Raw genomic sequence first — 14,979 nt, 5'->3', positions numbered from 1 at the left:
TCCCCTCTGTTTGGATCCAGTTCAAAATCCACAGACATGAATCGTTGCTGCAAATTCGAAACGTGGCATTTCAATGACAAATCGCTTTGGGTTGGACAGAACAGACGTTAAGAATAAAGAATTACCATTCAGGGTAACTTGGCACTCCATCGGGATACTTAATTGGTCCCCAAGTGGTCGGATCAGCACTAACATGGGTAAAGCTCAGTATGTTAGTCTCCAGCTTGAAAAACTGGCCTAGCATTAGTAGCTGCATACAAGAAAAGAAGAGTAGTCACATCTCACGGAAGGATAACCACAATCAGACATGCAAAACTTATAGACTATTGCAGTGCGGTAAAATGTTGTTCAAATTCTGTTACACTAACAATGGTTTGCATGTCGCGTTCCCTGCGATCCCTGTGCTCCGGAGCTCTTGTCACATCTAGGCAGTACACCCTCCCATGCTTAACATCCACCACCATGAGGTACCACGTGTATGTTACTTCGCACACCGGGACGAAAACCTGTCAACACAGTTACATGAATGATAGGTTATAACTTAAATGAAAAAGGTGCAAATGTGGAGTTCAACGGTAAGCTAACAACATGTTCGAGATGACTAGTTGACGGCATCCATCTGTTCATGTATTTTCTTCTTATGACGTTGAATGGCCTCATAGCTAGGACGTCATCGGCAAACACGGAAGGTGTGTACCAAAGACGGGGTGGCAGAACGCAGCAGGCTCGCATGGACGCACTCATAAGGATTATGTTCATAATCTGTGCACGAAGGAAAACATACGTGTCAGCGTACTCATCTACATCATATTTCTAATATTAACGGGACCTTCGGTTTAAACTCACGTCAACATTGGGCGTATAAACCGGCGATAAGGAGTGGAATCCTGCTCTTGGAACTTCCAACGTTGAGAACTTGAACAGGATTTCCCTGGTATTTAGGCAAACAACATTCATATCCATTACATCCTTCTCTACGAATAAATATTAGGGACATTGTAAACGTTTTAATAACAACAACTTATCCTTACAAATATTGATCATTTTTTCCATAAATGTAAGCGGCGATCTTGCATTCCTCAAGTGTCAGGTCCATGTGAACGGTCGGCCTAAAAACCATTTGGAATCCCTTAAGAAAAATAAATTTAATGTTAGTTATTCACCGGACATATGGTACTAAGAAATTAATTGCGTAACGAGTTATATATTATGCATTCAATGGTTGGGAGTCTTGCCAGTGGAATTAATAGCACAGGAGACTCCATTACGTTAACCATTCCATACGGTTTGAATGCACTCCCACCCCCCATCGAAGATACAATAACATTCGTGAGGCTATTCTGCTGAGTGATTGCGAGCTTCGTACAGTCCGGCTGTTCTTCCCCGATGATATGCTTAGAATCGATTGGCTCCAACTTTGGAATTTTCAGTGGAATGCCGCATGTTTCTGGCAGAGAGAACATCTCACATACTTTTGTTGTGCACTCAAGCTTAGACATGCTGGGTAGGTCCCTGTAAATCTGCACAGCAGAGGTGTCATTTATTTGTCATTTATTTATAAGACAAACGAAGGGTGTTAGTCAAGCTATGAAGGCTGTTACTAACTTTTTCACACACTCCGTCAACTGAGTCATCTGTAATGCTCCCAGAGTTGGTGGTCCTTTTAGGCACACCAGAGCACCAGTACTACGCAAGTGTTCTTTTTGGATGGGCTGAACTGTTCACGGCCTTGCTAGGGTGAGGAGTTGAACGTGCCTCGTCTATGATGAGGTCGTCGTCAAATCCAGGAGAGTTGGGCACGACTATGTCTAGGGAGGAAATAACATTCGACATGGCCAGCGCCTTTCCTTTCTCCAATATTTTCAGTGTTTGTCCTGGCGTCCCAATATCGTTATTAACTGCTACTATACTTTGCCTATGCCCCATTGTGTTGGTTTCAGCACCGAGGTAACCATCAGTTGGCATTGTCACGGCAGCTGTGGATGCTGTGGATGGTATAGTGGCTGCTGCAGTTGGACTCCCCCGTTTAGTGGTTAATAGTGACTGGATCTCAGTAATGGACTTCCCTGTGTGGTACATAGGTCGCTCCAGTGCCGACATGCGATCCTCCAAAGCAACTGTCCTAGCATCGATCTTCTGCGTACTCAGTTAACACACCACAAAAAAACAAACAACAAACAATATCACATACGAAAACCACTAATGAAGCTAACCATCATATTAGAACGTGTCAAAGGTTGGATTCGTAAGACATCGTGACGTGGAAAAAATTTTACACTACGGTCAAACAACAGAGATAAAAGAATCTGGACGATAAAAGGATCACCACATGTACAGTAACACAAGGCATGTGAAACATTGCTTAAGAAAGGTACTGCCTTTGTTCCAAACCCAGACACATTTCATTAATCTCTCTTGGTTGATAGTCTGATTAATGTTTCCTGAAAAAATCAATTGGCTCACATACCTCCAGCAGCTTCACTGCGAGCAACAGTAGACCATCATGTTGGGGCTTCAGATCTTCAGTTAGGTTTTCTCCCAGACCACCATTAGGGCTCTGCACCAAAAATGTTGTTAGAGAAACATAATAACCATCTGGCGTTTCCAACAAATATAAGACGCTAGCACAATAAAGGGAAGTCTCATTCGTACCACGCTCATTGTTAGCTCTAGATTAAGCGTCGACGTTGCATCTGCGATCGATACGCTTCGAAGGTTTCCCATATCTATCGTCGGTACAACACTGTAAATGAAGGTAAAAACTGTTAGCAAATTAACCAGACTGCACGAACAGTGACGAATATAATATTTTGACAACCGGATTAGGCCTAAGAAGGCCTGGTATTGTAAAGACCCACAGCGGAGAAGCAACAAACACGAAACAAAATGTAACTTACGCATCGTTGGTGTCATGCTCCTGGGAATCTTCCTGCTGATGCTCACGGTCCTCCGTTCCCGCCATTTGCTGTGTGAGGGTAAGTTCTGCCTTTGGTAATTGGTTGGAGTAACTGGGTTAGGCGTCCTTTTGCTTGTGTCTTCCTCTGTTGCTTCAGCTAAGATTTCCTTTTATAGGGCTCCCCTGAGTGAAGAGTGGGTGGCAACATTGATTGATGTGACCCTATCAGGTTGACCCACCTAGTCCTGTGCTACCCACCCTGTGACAATCTTTGTGGAAATACTCCTTCTTGTACACTACTCGACTCCTTTAGTCACTTGCATTTGTAAAGAAAATGAACAGTTTTGCCTTTTACGGTTTGGCATTTCCAAAGTGTGGATGATACACTAACAAACCCTCCTTTAGTAGCACTAACAGTTGTTTTGTTTGTGGTGCGGTTTGGGTTGGGTGCATTTTTTAACAAAAAATCCGATCCGATCCAAACGAATTTTATGCGGTTTGTAATGGATCGGATTTGAGGCTTTCGTAAATTAAGTAACTTAAGCCTGCGTAACTAGTCTGAAGAACAAATTTTAAATTATTAACAGTTGTAGTAAGTATTTTTAATTATCGACAATTCGATACATGCAACGACATAAATGCTTCCATGTTTGAAGTAACTGGACCGTGTCGCCCTATTCAGCCGCGAAACCACATATCCTTTGTACTGCTCGGTTCGTAATAATCTTCTATTATACCAATTATCCAAACCGATTAAACCGGGCCTGCACAATACAAAACCTAATAAACCGGCCCGTTCTATGGTGCTTTCAATATCCAAATATGCATACAAGGGTTGTTTTGAACCATTGTCTGCTTCGTAGGTTCGGATAAGTGACGCAAGTATTCTTGGATATTTAGTTGTGATTGTATATGATAATAAATCTATACACTATATAACAAAACTGCTTTATATCGTGGGTTCCTGACCCAGTAAGCCAGTTAACTGATCGGTTAGATAACATGTTCGGTTATGACAACTATGGAAGGAACATTACATCAAAGCGACTCGATTCACAACTAACGAGTTCAGTGGGGTTTAGGGTGCGGTGGGTTTTTTTTTTTCAGTTTTAACCCCTAATTGGTGGGCAACCGGCTCCAACCCAACACAATAACCCTTTTATATCTTACTGCAAAAGACGGAATACCGTTAACATATATATCATATTTCTACACTAACAACGATGCAAAAGTAATAATTTGTTTGCATTTGTCGTGGTTTAGTGTTGAACATCATTGGTGTTTAACATATTCAAATCATACATCTATGTGTGCTCCTTCCTAACTCTATTTTTTGTTGTCAACGGTTGTGCGACCAGAAACATCAAACACTTTGGGTAAACTTAGTTAATAAGTCAAGAAGGTAAAATGTCTCTGACCGGCGTTGAATAGTTTTCACCGGTCTCCTCCGATTTTGACCGACTCACACAGGTTTGTTCCCTATTGCAGTTAGCTAATCGGACCGGCCAGCTAATGGCCGGCGGATTAAGTGGAACCGTCCGAGCCTTATTTAATCGGCTAACAATGAACCTAAAAGTGTTGATCATTATCCCATGCATGTTGGACTTTTCCTCAATTCGTTCCTAACTATTTAAAATTTAATAGAGCAAGCAACATCTGTAATACAGGATACGTACTTGATTACTCAGATAATGACAAATTGGAAATAATATAACGTTGTGTGTAATTCTCGGTTGACGGAATCGATGTTTAGGTAAATTGTTTTTAACGTTATTGTTCTTAACTTAATAAATTAAATCTAAATTTGAGTTTGAATTTGATACCCGTTACAGAAAAGGTACATTCACATTTAACTATTTTAGTTGCTTTAATAACAACTGCGCTTACGGGTGGAAACAGCTTGGGCCAGACCAGACATTGCTCTTAACAGGCAAGGCTGGTTATACACTTGAATGGAGTGGGCTTGGCCTGTTAACGTATTAAAGCTTTTAAAGGTTCTTGGGCCTGTGCCTATTTTATAAGATCCCAGAACATTCCGGGCCGAGCACATGCCAGTCCGCATGGCCCTAGCGGGCAGGCTGGCAATTTTCCAGCCCTTATAATTTTGCTCTCATGATAGATAAATTTTCTTTTTCCCTAAATTATTGTCCAACTTAGTTTATGTACGTTTTACAAGGTTATACTTAATATTTGCTTCCGTTATAGTAAGGAATATAACATTTGTTTCGATTAAGATACAGTCAATGCCGTATTTGAAATATTACAACAATTAGTCGGAGTAAGTATCCAGGAAAAGTTGTCCTTTACTCAGCCATGACTTACAGTAATTTAAAATTTTGTTAAAAGAAATATATCTAAATAGATTTAGTCTCCCACTAAATTTATACATACAACCATAATATAAGGTACATAAAACTGATGTTGAAAATTTTAAATTATAAAAATCAAATTTCAAAAAACATAGTTCAGTTTTAGCATGAAAAATTATTAAAGGATTATCATTTAAATATACATTAAGAAAAACAAAGTAAGTCAAAATTCAATGATTTATTTCTAAATATTAAAAAACATGTTTGAAGTGTTTTAATTGTTAACCCACGCATGTTAGATCCCAAAAAATATCATATTTAACGGTAATATGTTACATATGCTTTTATTGAATTGAATCTAAACAAATTTGGCTTAATTATTCATTGCAATAAAAACAAGGTTAATAAAATATAATTTTCCATATTCCTGGTCATGTTATTGCAGGAAATCTAAAAATTTAAACTTTATTTATAACGTTGAAATTTAAATTCTCGAATTATCTTTCTGGATGTGTTTCAGATATATGTTTTATGTGTCACAACAAATTTTGAATGTCTTTGAACTAAATTTTGATTCATTATTAATTTTTATATGCAAAGGCTGAATAAAAACTGAATTTTAAAGGATACTTACGGTCCGTTTGGGAAACTGTATACGTACCTTTTCTTTATGTTTGACTTATGAAAAGTGTTAGTATTAATGTCTAGGGCAATTTTAAAAATCAAATTTCAACTTTCTAAGAACCTATTTTGGAGCATATTGAGTAGCTAATAAAATTGACTTCTCTCATAATACTTGTACTTTTTATTTCATTTGTATAAAATAAGCTGTTTTAGAACAATAAATGTAAACACAAAATAACTTATTTCTAAGTTACTTTTACCAGAGTCATGAATTGTTTAAGTTATTTTATCGAAACGAACTTACTTAAGTTGGTAACCCAAAAAGGGCCTAAGCATTTTCCTCATAAAAACACATACATCTGCAACCTGTTAGGGCAAAAGCATTTGAAATTTGCTGTAACAAACAATTCTTACATTACATTTGCCTTGCCACAGTAATTCTTTGATGTTGCTATAGTTATAGTAAAAGAAAAAATCATTTGGTCAACAGACGTGTTCAAGTGGAAACACTAATACGATCGCCTAATGTCACATCGTTATATTTCCAATGATGAAGTGGTTCCTGACGTCGATACGTTAGCGGGATTTGCACCCAAATCCCTCATCTTAGCAGGAGTCCGTGGCCCACCAATGAGTATAGATTTGCAAGCATACAACGCGTGCACTCACATACCATAGCTCCCATTAATGTAAATTATCTCTCATAGCGTTCACCACTCTAGTGGCCCAAAAGGATACTGTTGTATGAACCTGCCTAAGCTTACATGATCTGGATAGGGCACGTTTGTCGAATAATAGTAGACATATCATTTAGAAAAAGAATTTGATGTGACGTGATTGAAGAGATTAGACCCTTGTTTCATGCTTTTTAGGCTGTTGTTATCGAAAATATCACTTCCAAAGCTTCTCCTGGAAGTCTCCTTAACCCTACAAAGACATCCTTTCTCGTGAAAGGGACAGAGGAAATACCAAACAAATTCTCAATCCCCAGCTCCTTCCACCGTAAAAACCCAAGAATTCCTAAATCAGCCACCATTGTCCGGGCCCAATGGAGGCGACCATGAAACAGTTCACATTTTTTGTTGTCACAAAGGGTCACAACACGGGAGTATACATGTCCTTCGAAGAAGCCAATAGGCAGGTTCTCAATCACCCCGAACCGGAATACACCGGGTTCAATAGTTACTTCCTGGCACTAAACGCCTATGAATCAAGGATGGAAACGCTGATGGGGGACAAGGAGGCAACTGCGGAAATTATGTCGGAGACAGGCACAGTGGAGTCACCGCCGCGGATACCTCGCACCCTCCCAACATTCGACGGACGCGTTGCTGCTGTTGTTGGTGGTAAATTTGTGATTTACCTTTCCATTAATGTAGCTTTATTCGTAATTAACTAATTAGCTAGCAACGCATAGACTGTTGACAGAGAAACACTTGCATGGTAAAAAATCTAATGTTCTCCGTTACAGGAGCACCAATGATTCCAGAAGATGAGTGTGCGTCGCATAACTTCGCCCTTAGCAACAGCATGGAGCTCTGGCTATTGATGTATTGCTACGACACTAAAATACCGACCCCTTGTTTCTTTCGTGAGGAAAAATTCCACCGCGATCTTGGTCCTATTTATGCATTCAATGTTATCATCCCTGGAAACCCGTTTGGATCATACCTCCGGGCGAAGGGTCGTTACACGGTCCTGGAGGATGACGCGAGGGAGGACGCTGCGTTCAGCATGTTGTGGGTTCTTTTAGCAAACGCGGGATATGAGGTCAGGGACTTCAACTATCTTCGCGCTAAGTCTTTGCAGCGGGAAAACGCGCATCTTGTGGAAGAGATAACTAGGCTGGAGTCTAAGATACGCATGCTTGAATCTATTTGCGACAATAGCCTCGATTGCATTACCCCCTAGATTGAAGCTAAAATCATGGCAAGTAGGCAAACATAAACGTATATTTCTTGCGTCTAGTCCCTGCATGTTCAACAGTATGTAATTTCCGTGTCTCTATGAAAAGGTGTATGTAGAGGTTGTAAGACTTTGTGCTTGAATTATTTTGTTTCTCATTACATGTCATCTATGCCCTGCTAAAATGAGACTGGGAAACAGCTAATACAGATACTTACTTTGATAATAATTTCAATAGCTTACAAAGGGATACGATCATGATGTTAACCCTTGCAAAGCCAAATACGCAAACCCAAATATTTAGTTAACTCCTTTAAATTCTTTGGTAAGTGCTCCTACATTGCTGTTCTGGGTTGCAAAAAAGAATCTAATTAGGGTGATGTTTGATAATCTCTGAATAGACAGGTCAATGCAACGATGCATGTACGCCTTGTCAACCACTCATTTCTGCGCCCACTCTTTGACTCCTACAACTACTGAGCAGTTATACTTATCTGCATAATAAGATGAAATCAGCGAACGACAATCAATGAATAATTAAGGAGAAACATGTGTCTCCACCCAACCAAGCAAACCATCACTTTTCCTTCAGGTACACAAATCATAAAACAGATGTTGTATTTTGCAGTTCAAAAATGGTGATACAGTGACAAGAAATAACCGAAGTTGCACCTTCGAGGAATGTAACAGAACAGATTCCGAACCACAAAGATGAAAATAGTCCTGTCAGACCAATGTTACATACTAAAAGTGAAGAAGCAAGCCAAAACAATGCAGAAGGATGCGACATTCCTGTAACGCTAATAAAGGTTGCAGTGCAAATAACATAAGGGAGCAGGACAATTAACCTAAGCGAGCGGAACAAAAAAAAGCACGACAACCATGTGCACATTGTAGACACCGGTAGAGTAACGTTAAATTCAGTAACTCTACAAACCCTGCATCATGCTGTGTGAATTGAAAACCCAAATAACGGTAGAGAGTAAGCAACCGTGCTGTACGCATTGATATTGTATACTAAGGTAACGAACATAACTTGTCTCAAACTACGTAGTTAACGGACATAACATTGGTTCATGTAGAAAATGAGTTTAGTGATGCCGTAATTAGACATGAGCATTAATAACACCGCTCATAGAGTTTTTGACAAACAGAATAGAATATCCAAAATAACAAAGTCAGCATGTAATTCATCCCAGTTGGATTCATTCGAAATCAACAAATTGGACCAACAACACCACCTCTGGCTGGGTACTGGCGATCTCAAACACGGCCAGCTTGGGCACAGTTATGTTGCACTTCCTCAAGAATTCCGCCCACCCTTGGCTAATGCTACCACAGTTGCGCCTTCTTTGGCCAACGTATCTTCCATAAACGGCGTGTACGGATATATCCCCCGATCTCAGAGTGACGATGACATCATCGTTGACTCCGTCTCCAAAGTGAGGGACATTTGGCTGGGCAAAAGAAAATGAAGAATGATAGGGAGTTAAGGGGATGTTTAACAAGCTTGCAATGTGCATTAAGTCAAACAGAATGAAACGCCAACAAGTGATGATGGCATATTGAATGGTTATCATGCAATGTGCTGCACGTTTCCCAAACAATGCAATTTACCATATCAACAACAACATACATTACCACCTTATTTTTGGCATGAATTTAAGTCTTTAACACCAACACACATTCCCAGCAAATTTCCGTAATCAATATGAATTCAAAAACAGATCCGGCAGACAGCCAACCATTATCAACTAAGCAACAGCATAAGACACAACATATGGCCCACGTAGAAAGGGACATTGGCATACAAGGTTAGTACTAGCGAAAGAAGCACAATTGATTCGGACCAGGTAGGCCGCCAGATTATTTTAAAAATATGGAACTGGAGGGGAACAAAACAGATAATCTGGTACCCGAAGGTAAACAAAGATAGAGGTGTATATATCGTGGTGAGGGAAAGCCGTTACCAGGAAGTGGATGCCCAAGAGCCTTTTTGTGATGTGCATGATGAAGAAAGGGTGGTCGGACTGAAATGTCTGCTCCACCTCAGCTGCAGCTGCGCTCCTAGGGACATTGATACACCCCACTCGACGCCGGGGCGCTTCAGTAGCGGGTCTACATTTCCTTGGCACTTTCGGGGGTGTGATGTCGACGGAGTCATCACCGGCCGTATCATAGGACCTTTCCACACCGGGTGACTGAAATATGCGAACGCTGAAGTCGTCTCTGCCCTTGTGCTTGAAAAGCAGAATGTTAGATGGTTGTAGCTTGTATTCATGATAGAACCTTTGCCATCCCCTGCCGAGAGTGATCTCTTTCCACCCCTTGGGGCTGCAAGCAATCTTGTAAGTACGGTTTGAACCATCGGCGACGGTGACGTATAGGTGGTTGCTATCTTTGGGGAGGAGCCCATTCCGTAAAGGCAGACGCTGCAAATAAGGGCATAAGCGGAGTCGGGTTAAGAGATAACAAAAAATGCATTAGGTAGAGTGACAAATAATCGCAACAAAAGGAGCGGAATCGTTAACCTACCATGGGCCGCGACGGCTCTCCGGCCGCTTTGATAACCCTAACGGCGTCATGTTTCGCGTGTTCTTCGGCCATTGGTTCGTCAGAGCACCAACACAGACGAAGAAGGGGATAATCTATAACGTACAACAACCCTCACAGATTGGATAGCGTGTGGAAGCAGAGGATATCAACGGTGAATCTTATCTTATTCACTAAGTGAAGTTATTTATTCAGAGTTCCAGTACCTAGGAGAAAGTGCCTTTAGCCTTCCGTTGAGTCTTCTTCCAGAAGCCATTCGGTTTCGTGCCTCTTGGGCCACAATAATTTACTTTGGTTCTGCTACCCAAATATTTAAAATGTAATTTAGTAATTAAAAATTTTAATTTTCTTATGTTGCAACCTTTCGAATTTTTACTTACGGCTTATGAGGTAACTAGTGCCTCAAGAGGCGATTTTATATTGCGAAAAAAAAAATTTTTTTACTATATTTAACATTATAAATTTAATTTTAGTTCGTATTCGATAACCCATGCAAAAAATTAATTTTTTAAAGGATATAAGTAAAAATTATGTAATAATTAAATTTAAATTAAAAAATACTAAATTTATGTACGTATAACATCTGCTAATATTATTTATAGATGACTTATTTATATATTAAACGTTTTTTTTTTTTTGTGAGTCATATTTAATCTGGATTAACTATATGCGAATTCATATTCATATTCAAGACACTCTTTAAAAAGACATACAATTGTAATCAGAAAATAAAATTTATTTTGGTGATATTGTATTGAACATCTTTAATTATCTTCAATTTTACTATTATGTTATAGTTATTAAATTTTATTTTCAAAATATCAACACATCATGCTAAACATTATTAATTTATGTTATTATTTTTTGACGTGTATAAATAGTATTTTGTCACGGTCACTATTAAATTGATTGTAAAATGAGAAAATTTACTTAAATTTTTTTCAGGCAAAGTAAATTAGATTTTAGTATATATTTAATGTAAAACGACACGGATGCAAGAGAAGTTGGATTTCAAATAGTTTTCTAATTTGTACATTCAAAGTAATACGATATGATCAATAGCACGGGAGGTTAGCGATAATGATAGAGGTTGCTTGAATGTGAATTTACGGCATAGGAGAGAACGTGAATGTTTGTGATGAGAGAAAAGACGAAATAGTGGAAGTGGTTTTACGCCAGCATAACTTACACATAGTGCGGTAGATAATTACATGGGGCAATATTGAAAAAAAAAAAAACCAAAACAGGTTTTGAATTAATATGGTGTTATATATTTTGGTAAAGTCTTTCGTTCCTAACAAAAAAAATAATTATGAAATAATGTTAACTGTTTTCTATTGGAGTACATCCATTATATGATCATGATTTTAATAATTGATTTAGTGGCCAAATAATTAAAAAACCATTTATTTATTTTTATTAAATCCAAGCGTGAACTATATATTTAAATTCAACTTTTTCGCAGCTTATTCTTTTAAATATTAAATACAATTTGTTTAAATTGTTTTATTTTTGAAAAAAAGCTAACAAAATATATAATTACGATACTTTAATAAAAAATTAATGACCTATCAATTCGAATTCCATGCAGTACTCTTTTGTCCATGTTTAATAGCTAATTAATATTTTTTTTAATAAATTGTTTTAATAAATTTTTTGAGATTACACCACACAAAATATTATAGTCAATGCAAAACAATTTTTAAAAAAATGGCTTAAAAAATATTGGGAGCACTATAAAAATTTGTAATGTTCTGATGACTTAGTTAAATACATGCATGTACTCATATTTTAAATAAAATACTCTACATAGTCAGTAATAATTTAGAAATTAAAAAAAAACTTTTATTTTATAGAAAACAACTAAAAAATATATTTTATTCTATACAAAATAGTTTTAAAAAAATGGGTTAAATGATGTTATGAGTGCTATCTAAGTTTGTAATATTCTAGTAATTTAGGTACATACAGGAAAAAAATTGTGTTTTCTTTAATTTCTAATTTATTATTAACTATGTAGAGTATTTCTTTAGTGTCCTAAATCGTTATGACATTATAAATTTTTGTAGTACTTCTACCCTCTTCTAAGCCATTTTTAAATTTATTTTGTATAGAATAAATATTTGTTGTCTTATTATTTAAATAATTTTATTAAAAAATATTCGTGAGCTATTAAAAATTGGGCAGAAGAGTATTGTATAGAATTCGAATTGCTCACCATATAATTCGAGTTAGACTGATTCGAACTTCCCCATGCGTAATTCGAGACATATAATATCTCACCATATATTTTAAATAATTTTATTAAAAAATTTTCATGAGCTATTACAAATTATTGTCATCATTTATTTTGTAAAGAGTACAACTAAAATTTTTATAACAATTATTAAAATAAACATTGTTACGATGAGTACTATCAACATTTCTAATGTACTCGTTACTAACCTATCACATAATAAAAACTTTTAAACTTCATAAAATGCAATTTTTTTTCATACACCGTATTGTGGAACTACTTGAATTCGAGTTAGCCTTGCCTCCATATAGATATAAATGTTGGTGTATTAAAATAACTGCATGGATTACATTTATACTGTGAAATTCACGTTCAATTCGTATTTATAATTTTTATATACTTTTTGTACTATATTTTTTATATTAGGTAGTATATTTGTCCTAATATTTTTTGTAATATTTTTTGCAAAAATTTCATAACAAGTTCGAATGAGTCCAATTCGAACTAGTACGTGAGTTTGTGTGTAATTCGAATCACCCTAATTTGAATTAGTGTGTGGGATTCGAATCAGATTGATTCGAATTAGAGGGTATGTGCGTTTGTGTGTTATTTGAATCATATTGATTCGAATTACATTGAGAGTGGAGTTTGAATTAGCTTAATTCGAACTACATAAAAATGCCCTCTGCGTTGATTCGTGAACCAATTTTTGTATTGGTTGATATGTGTAAATTTTGTCACTCATTAGCTGATATGACTGAATTTCTCTATTATTAAACTTATATGATTGATTATATTTTCTCGAATTTAAAAAAGTAACTATTTAAAACCTGTAATTATAAATTAAAAAATTAATATACTCGTGTTGTTTTTAATATGGCTATGTTTACAATACTCTCTAATAGTTTGCTCAATCGATAATCTATAAAGTCGTTAATTATTTAGTGAATCAATACTCTACATATTTTTATTGTTAAATTACTTTTATGCAGTTAAAATTTTTATTTTCTTTATATTTATTTTACCTCTTCTGCTTTAAATTAAAAAACTCTTTATATTTATTTTAATTCATAACTCTCTTTGTCAAATCTCACTTCTAAACAACTTCGTAGATACCGTTCACCACCGTCACTCGCGTCTCCTTCAACGTCGCGTCTCCTTCGTCGTTTCTATCATTGCATCGCCGCCATCTCGGAGGCATTTCGCCTCACTCGCCGCCTACGTGTCCCATGTAGTGTGGGTGGTGATCCTATTCTGCTCTTCTGTTTTTCTCCTATTTTAATTTTTTTGATCTTCTATTTTTACTCCTATGTTAACGTTTTAAAATAAAATTCAAAATTTTACTTTCGAACTCGTTTAAGTATCTAATCTTAAAAGAAAATTTTAATATTTAAACTCAATACTAAATAATATATTTGGTTCTATTAAATTCAAGTTCCCATTCCCGTGTTAGTTTCTTTTAGTTACTAATGAAAAAAAGATTTAAATTCAATTTTTTAATTTAACAAAATAACTTTAACCATTTAAAGAGTATTTTTATCATTTAAAATTATATAAAAAGTACATGTTACTCTTTTAGAATCAAATGTCTAATTTAACATTGTAAATTTATTAAATGATCTCAATTCGAATTAGAAGTAGAGTTGTAAATAAAAGAAAAAAAATTCCTAGAACGGAAAAAAATATAAATAAAAAAAAGTGAATGATAATTGAAGTGAAATTAGATCTAGATAAAAGTTATATAATTTATTGTTGGATTTGTTGTTGGAGCTTGTAAGTCGGTCCTTAATTTTTATAACGGTATTTTTGTTTTTATAAGATTATCTATAAGAGTATTACGTAAATTAAAATTTAAAATTATATTTTTTAATTCATTTAAACAAATTTAATTCTGATTGGAACTGCCTAATGACACCAGTTCCCGAGCCACATAATTAATTCCCATAATGAATACATTAACGTCTATAATGCTTTTCCACAACCTTCCAGCAAACAATATATACCCGTTCGACTACCACATTTACGATAGAAACTTGTGTGCCCTTCGATTTAGTCCGTATTAAATGTTACACTTCTATCTCCAAAAAACTTTGATTAGGGTATGGAAAGAATTTCAAATTAACTTCAATTCCATGCAATGCACTTTAATTTAGAACAAACTAACGGATAGCTTAATGACTGTTTATGCAATGAAAATATTAGATGTTATTCGAAGCTGCGTGTTTTTAATATTACTATTAAAATTTTTTTTTTTCGCGAACTCTTGTAACCCACGCATAACGAAATACATTGTAAGTATTACATAATAGGAAAAGTATAGGTAATAACAAGATAATTGTTACAGTCACGACCCAAAAAGATCCATAACAAAACCTTCAACACAAACCCTAAAACCGTCAACCATGAACCCTAACCAACAAACAACAAACCCCCGAAACAGTAAACCGTCAACCACA

Source organism: Arachis hypogaea, chromosome 11 (genome assembly GCF_003086295.3).
Source record: "Arachis hypogaea cultivar Tifrunner chromosome 11, arahy.Tifrunner.gnm2.J5K5, whole genome shotgun sequence".
NCBI classification, from domain to species: Eukaryota; Viridiplantae; Streptophyta; class Magnoliopsida; order Fabales; family Fabaceae; genus Arachis; species Arachis hypogaea.
The sequence above is the reverse complement of the archived record's forward strand: the minus strand, read 5'-3'. Positions refer to the sequence as shown.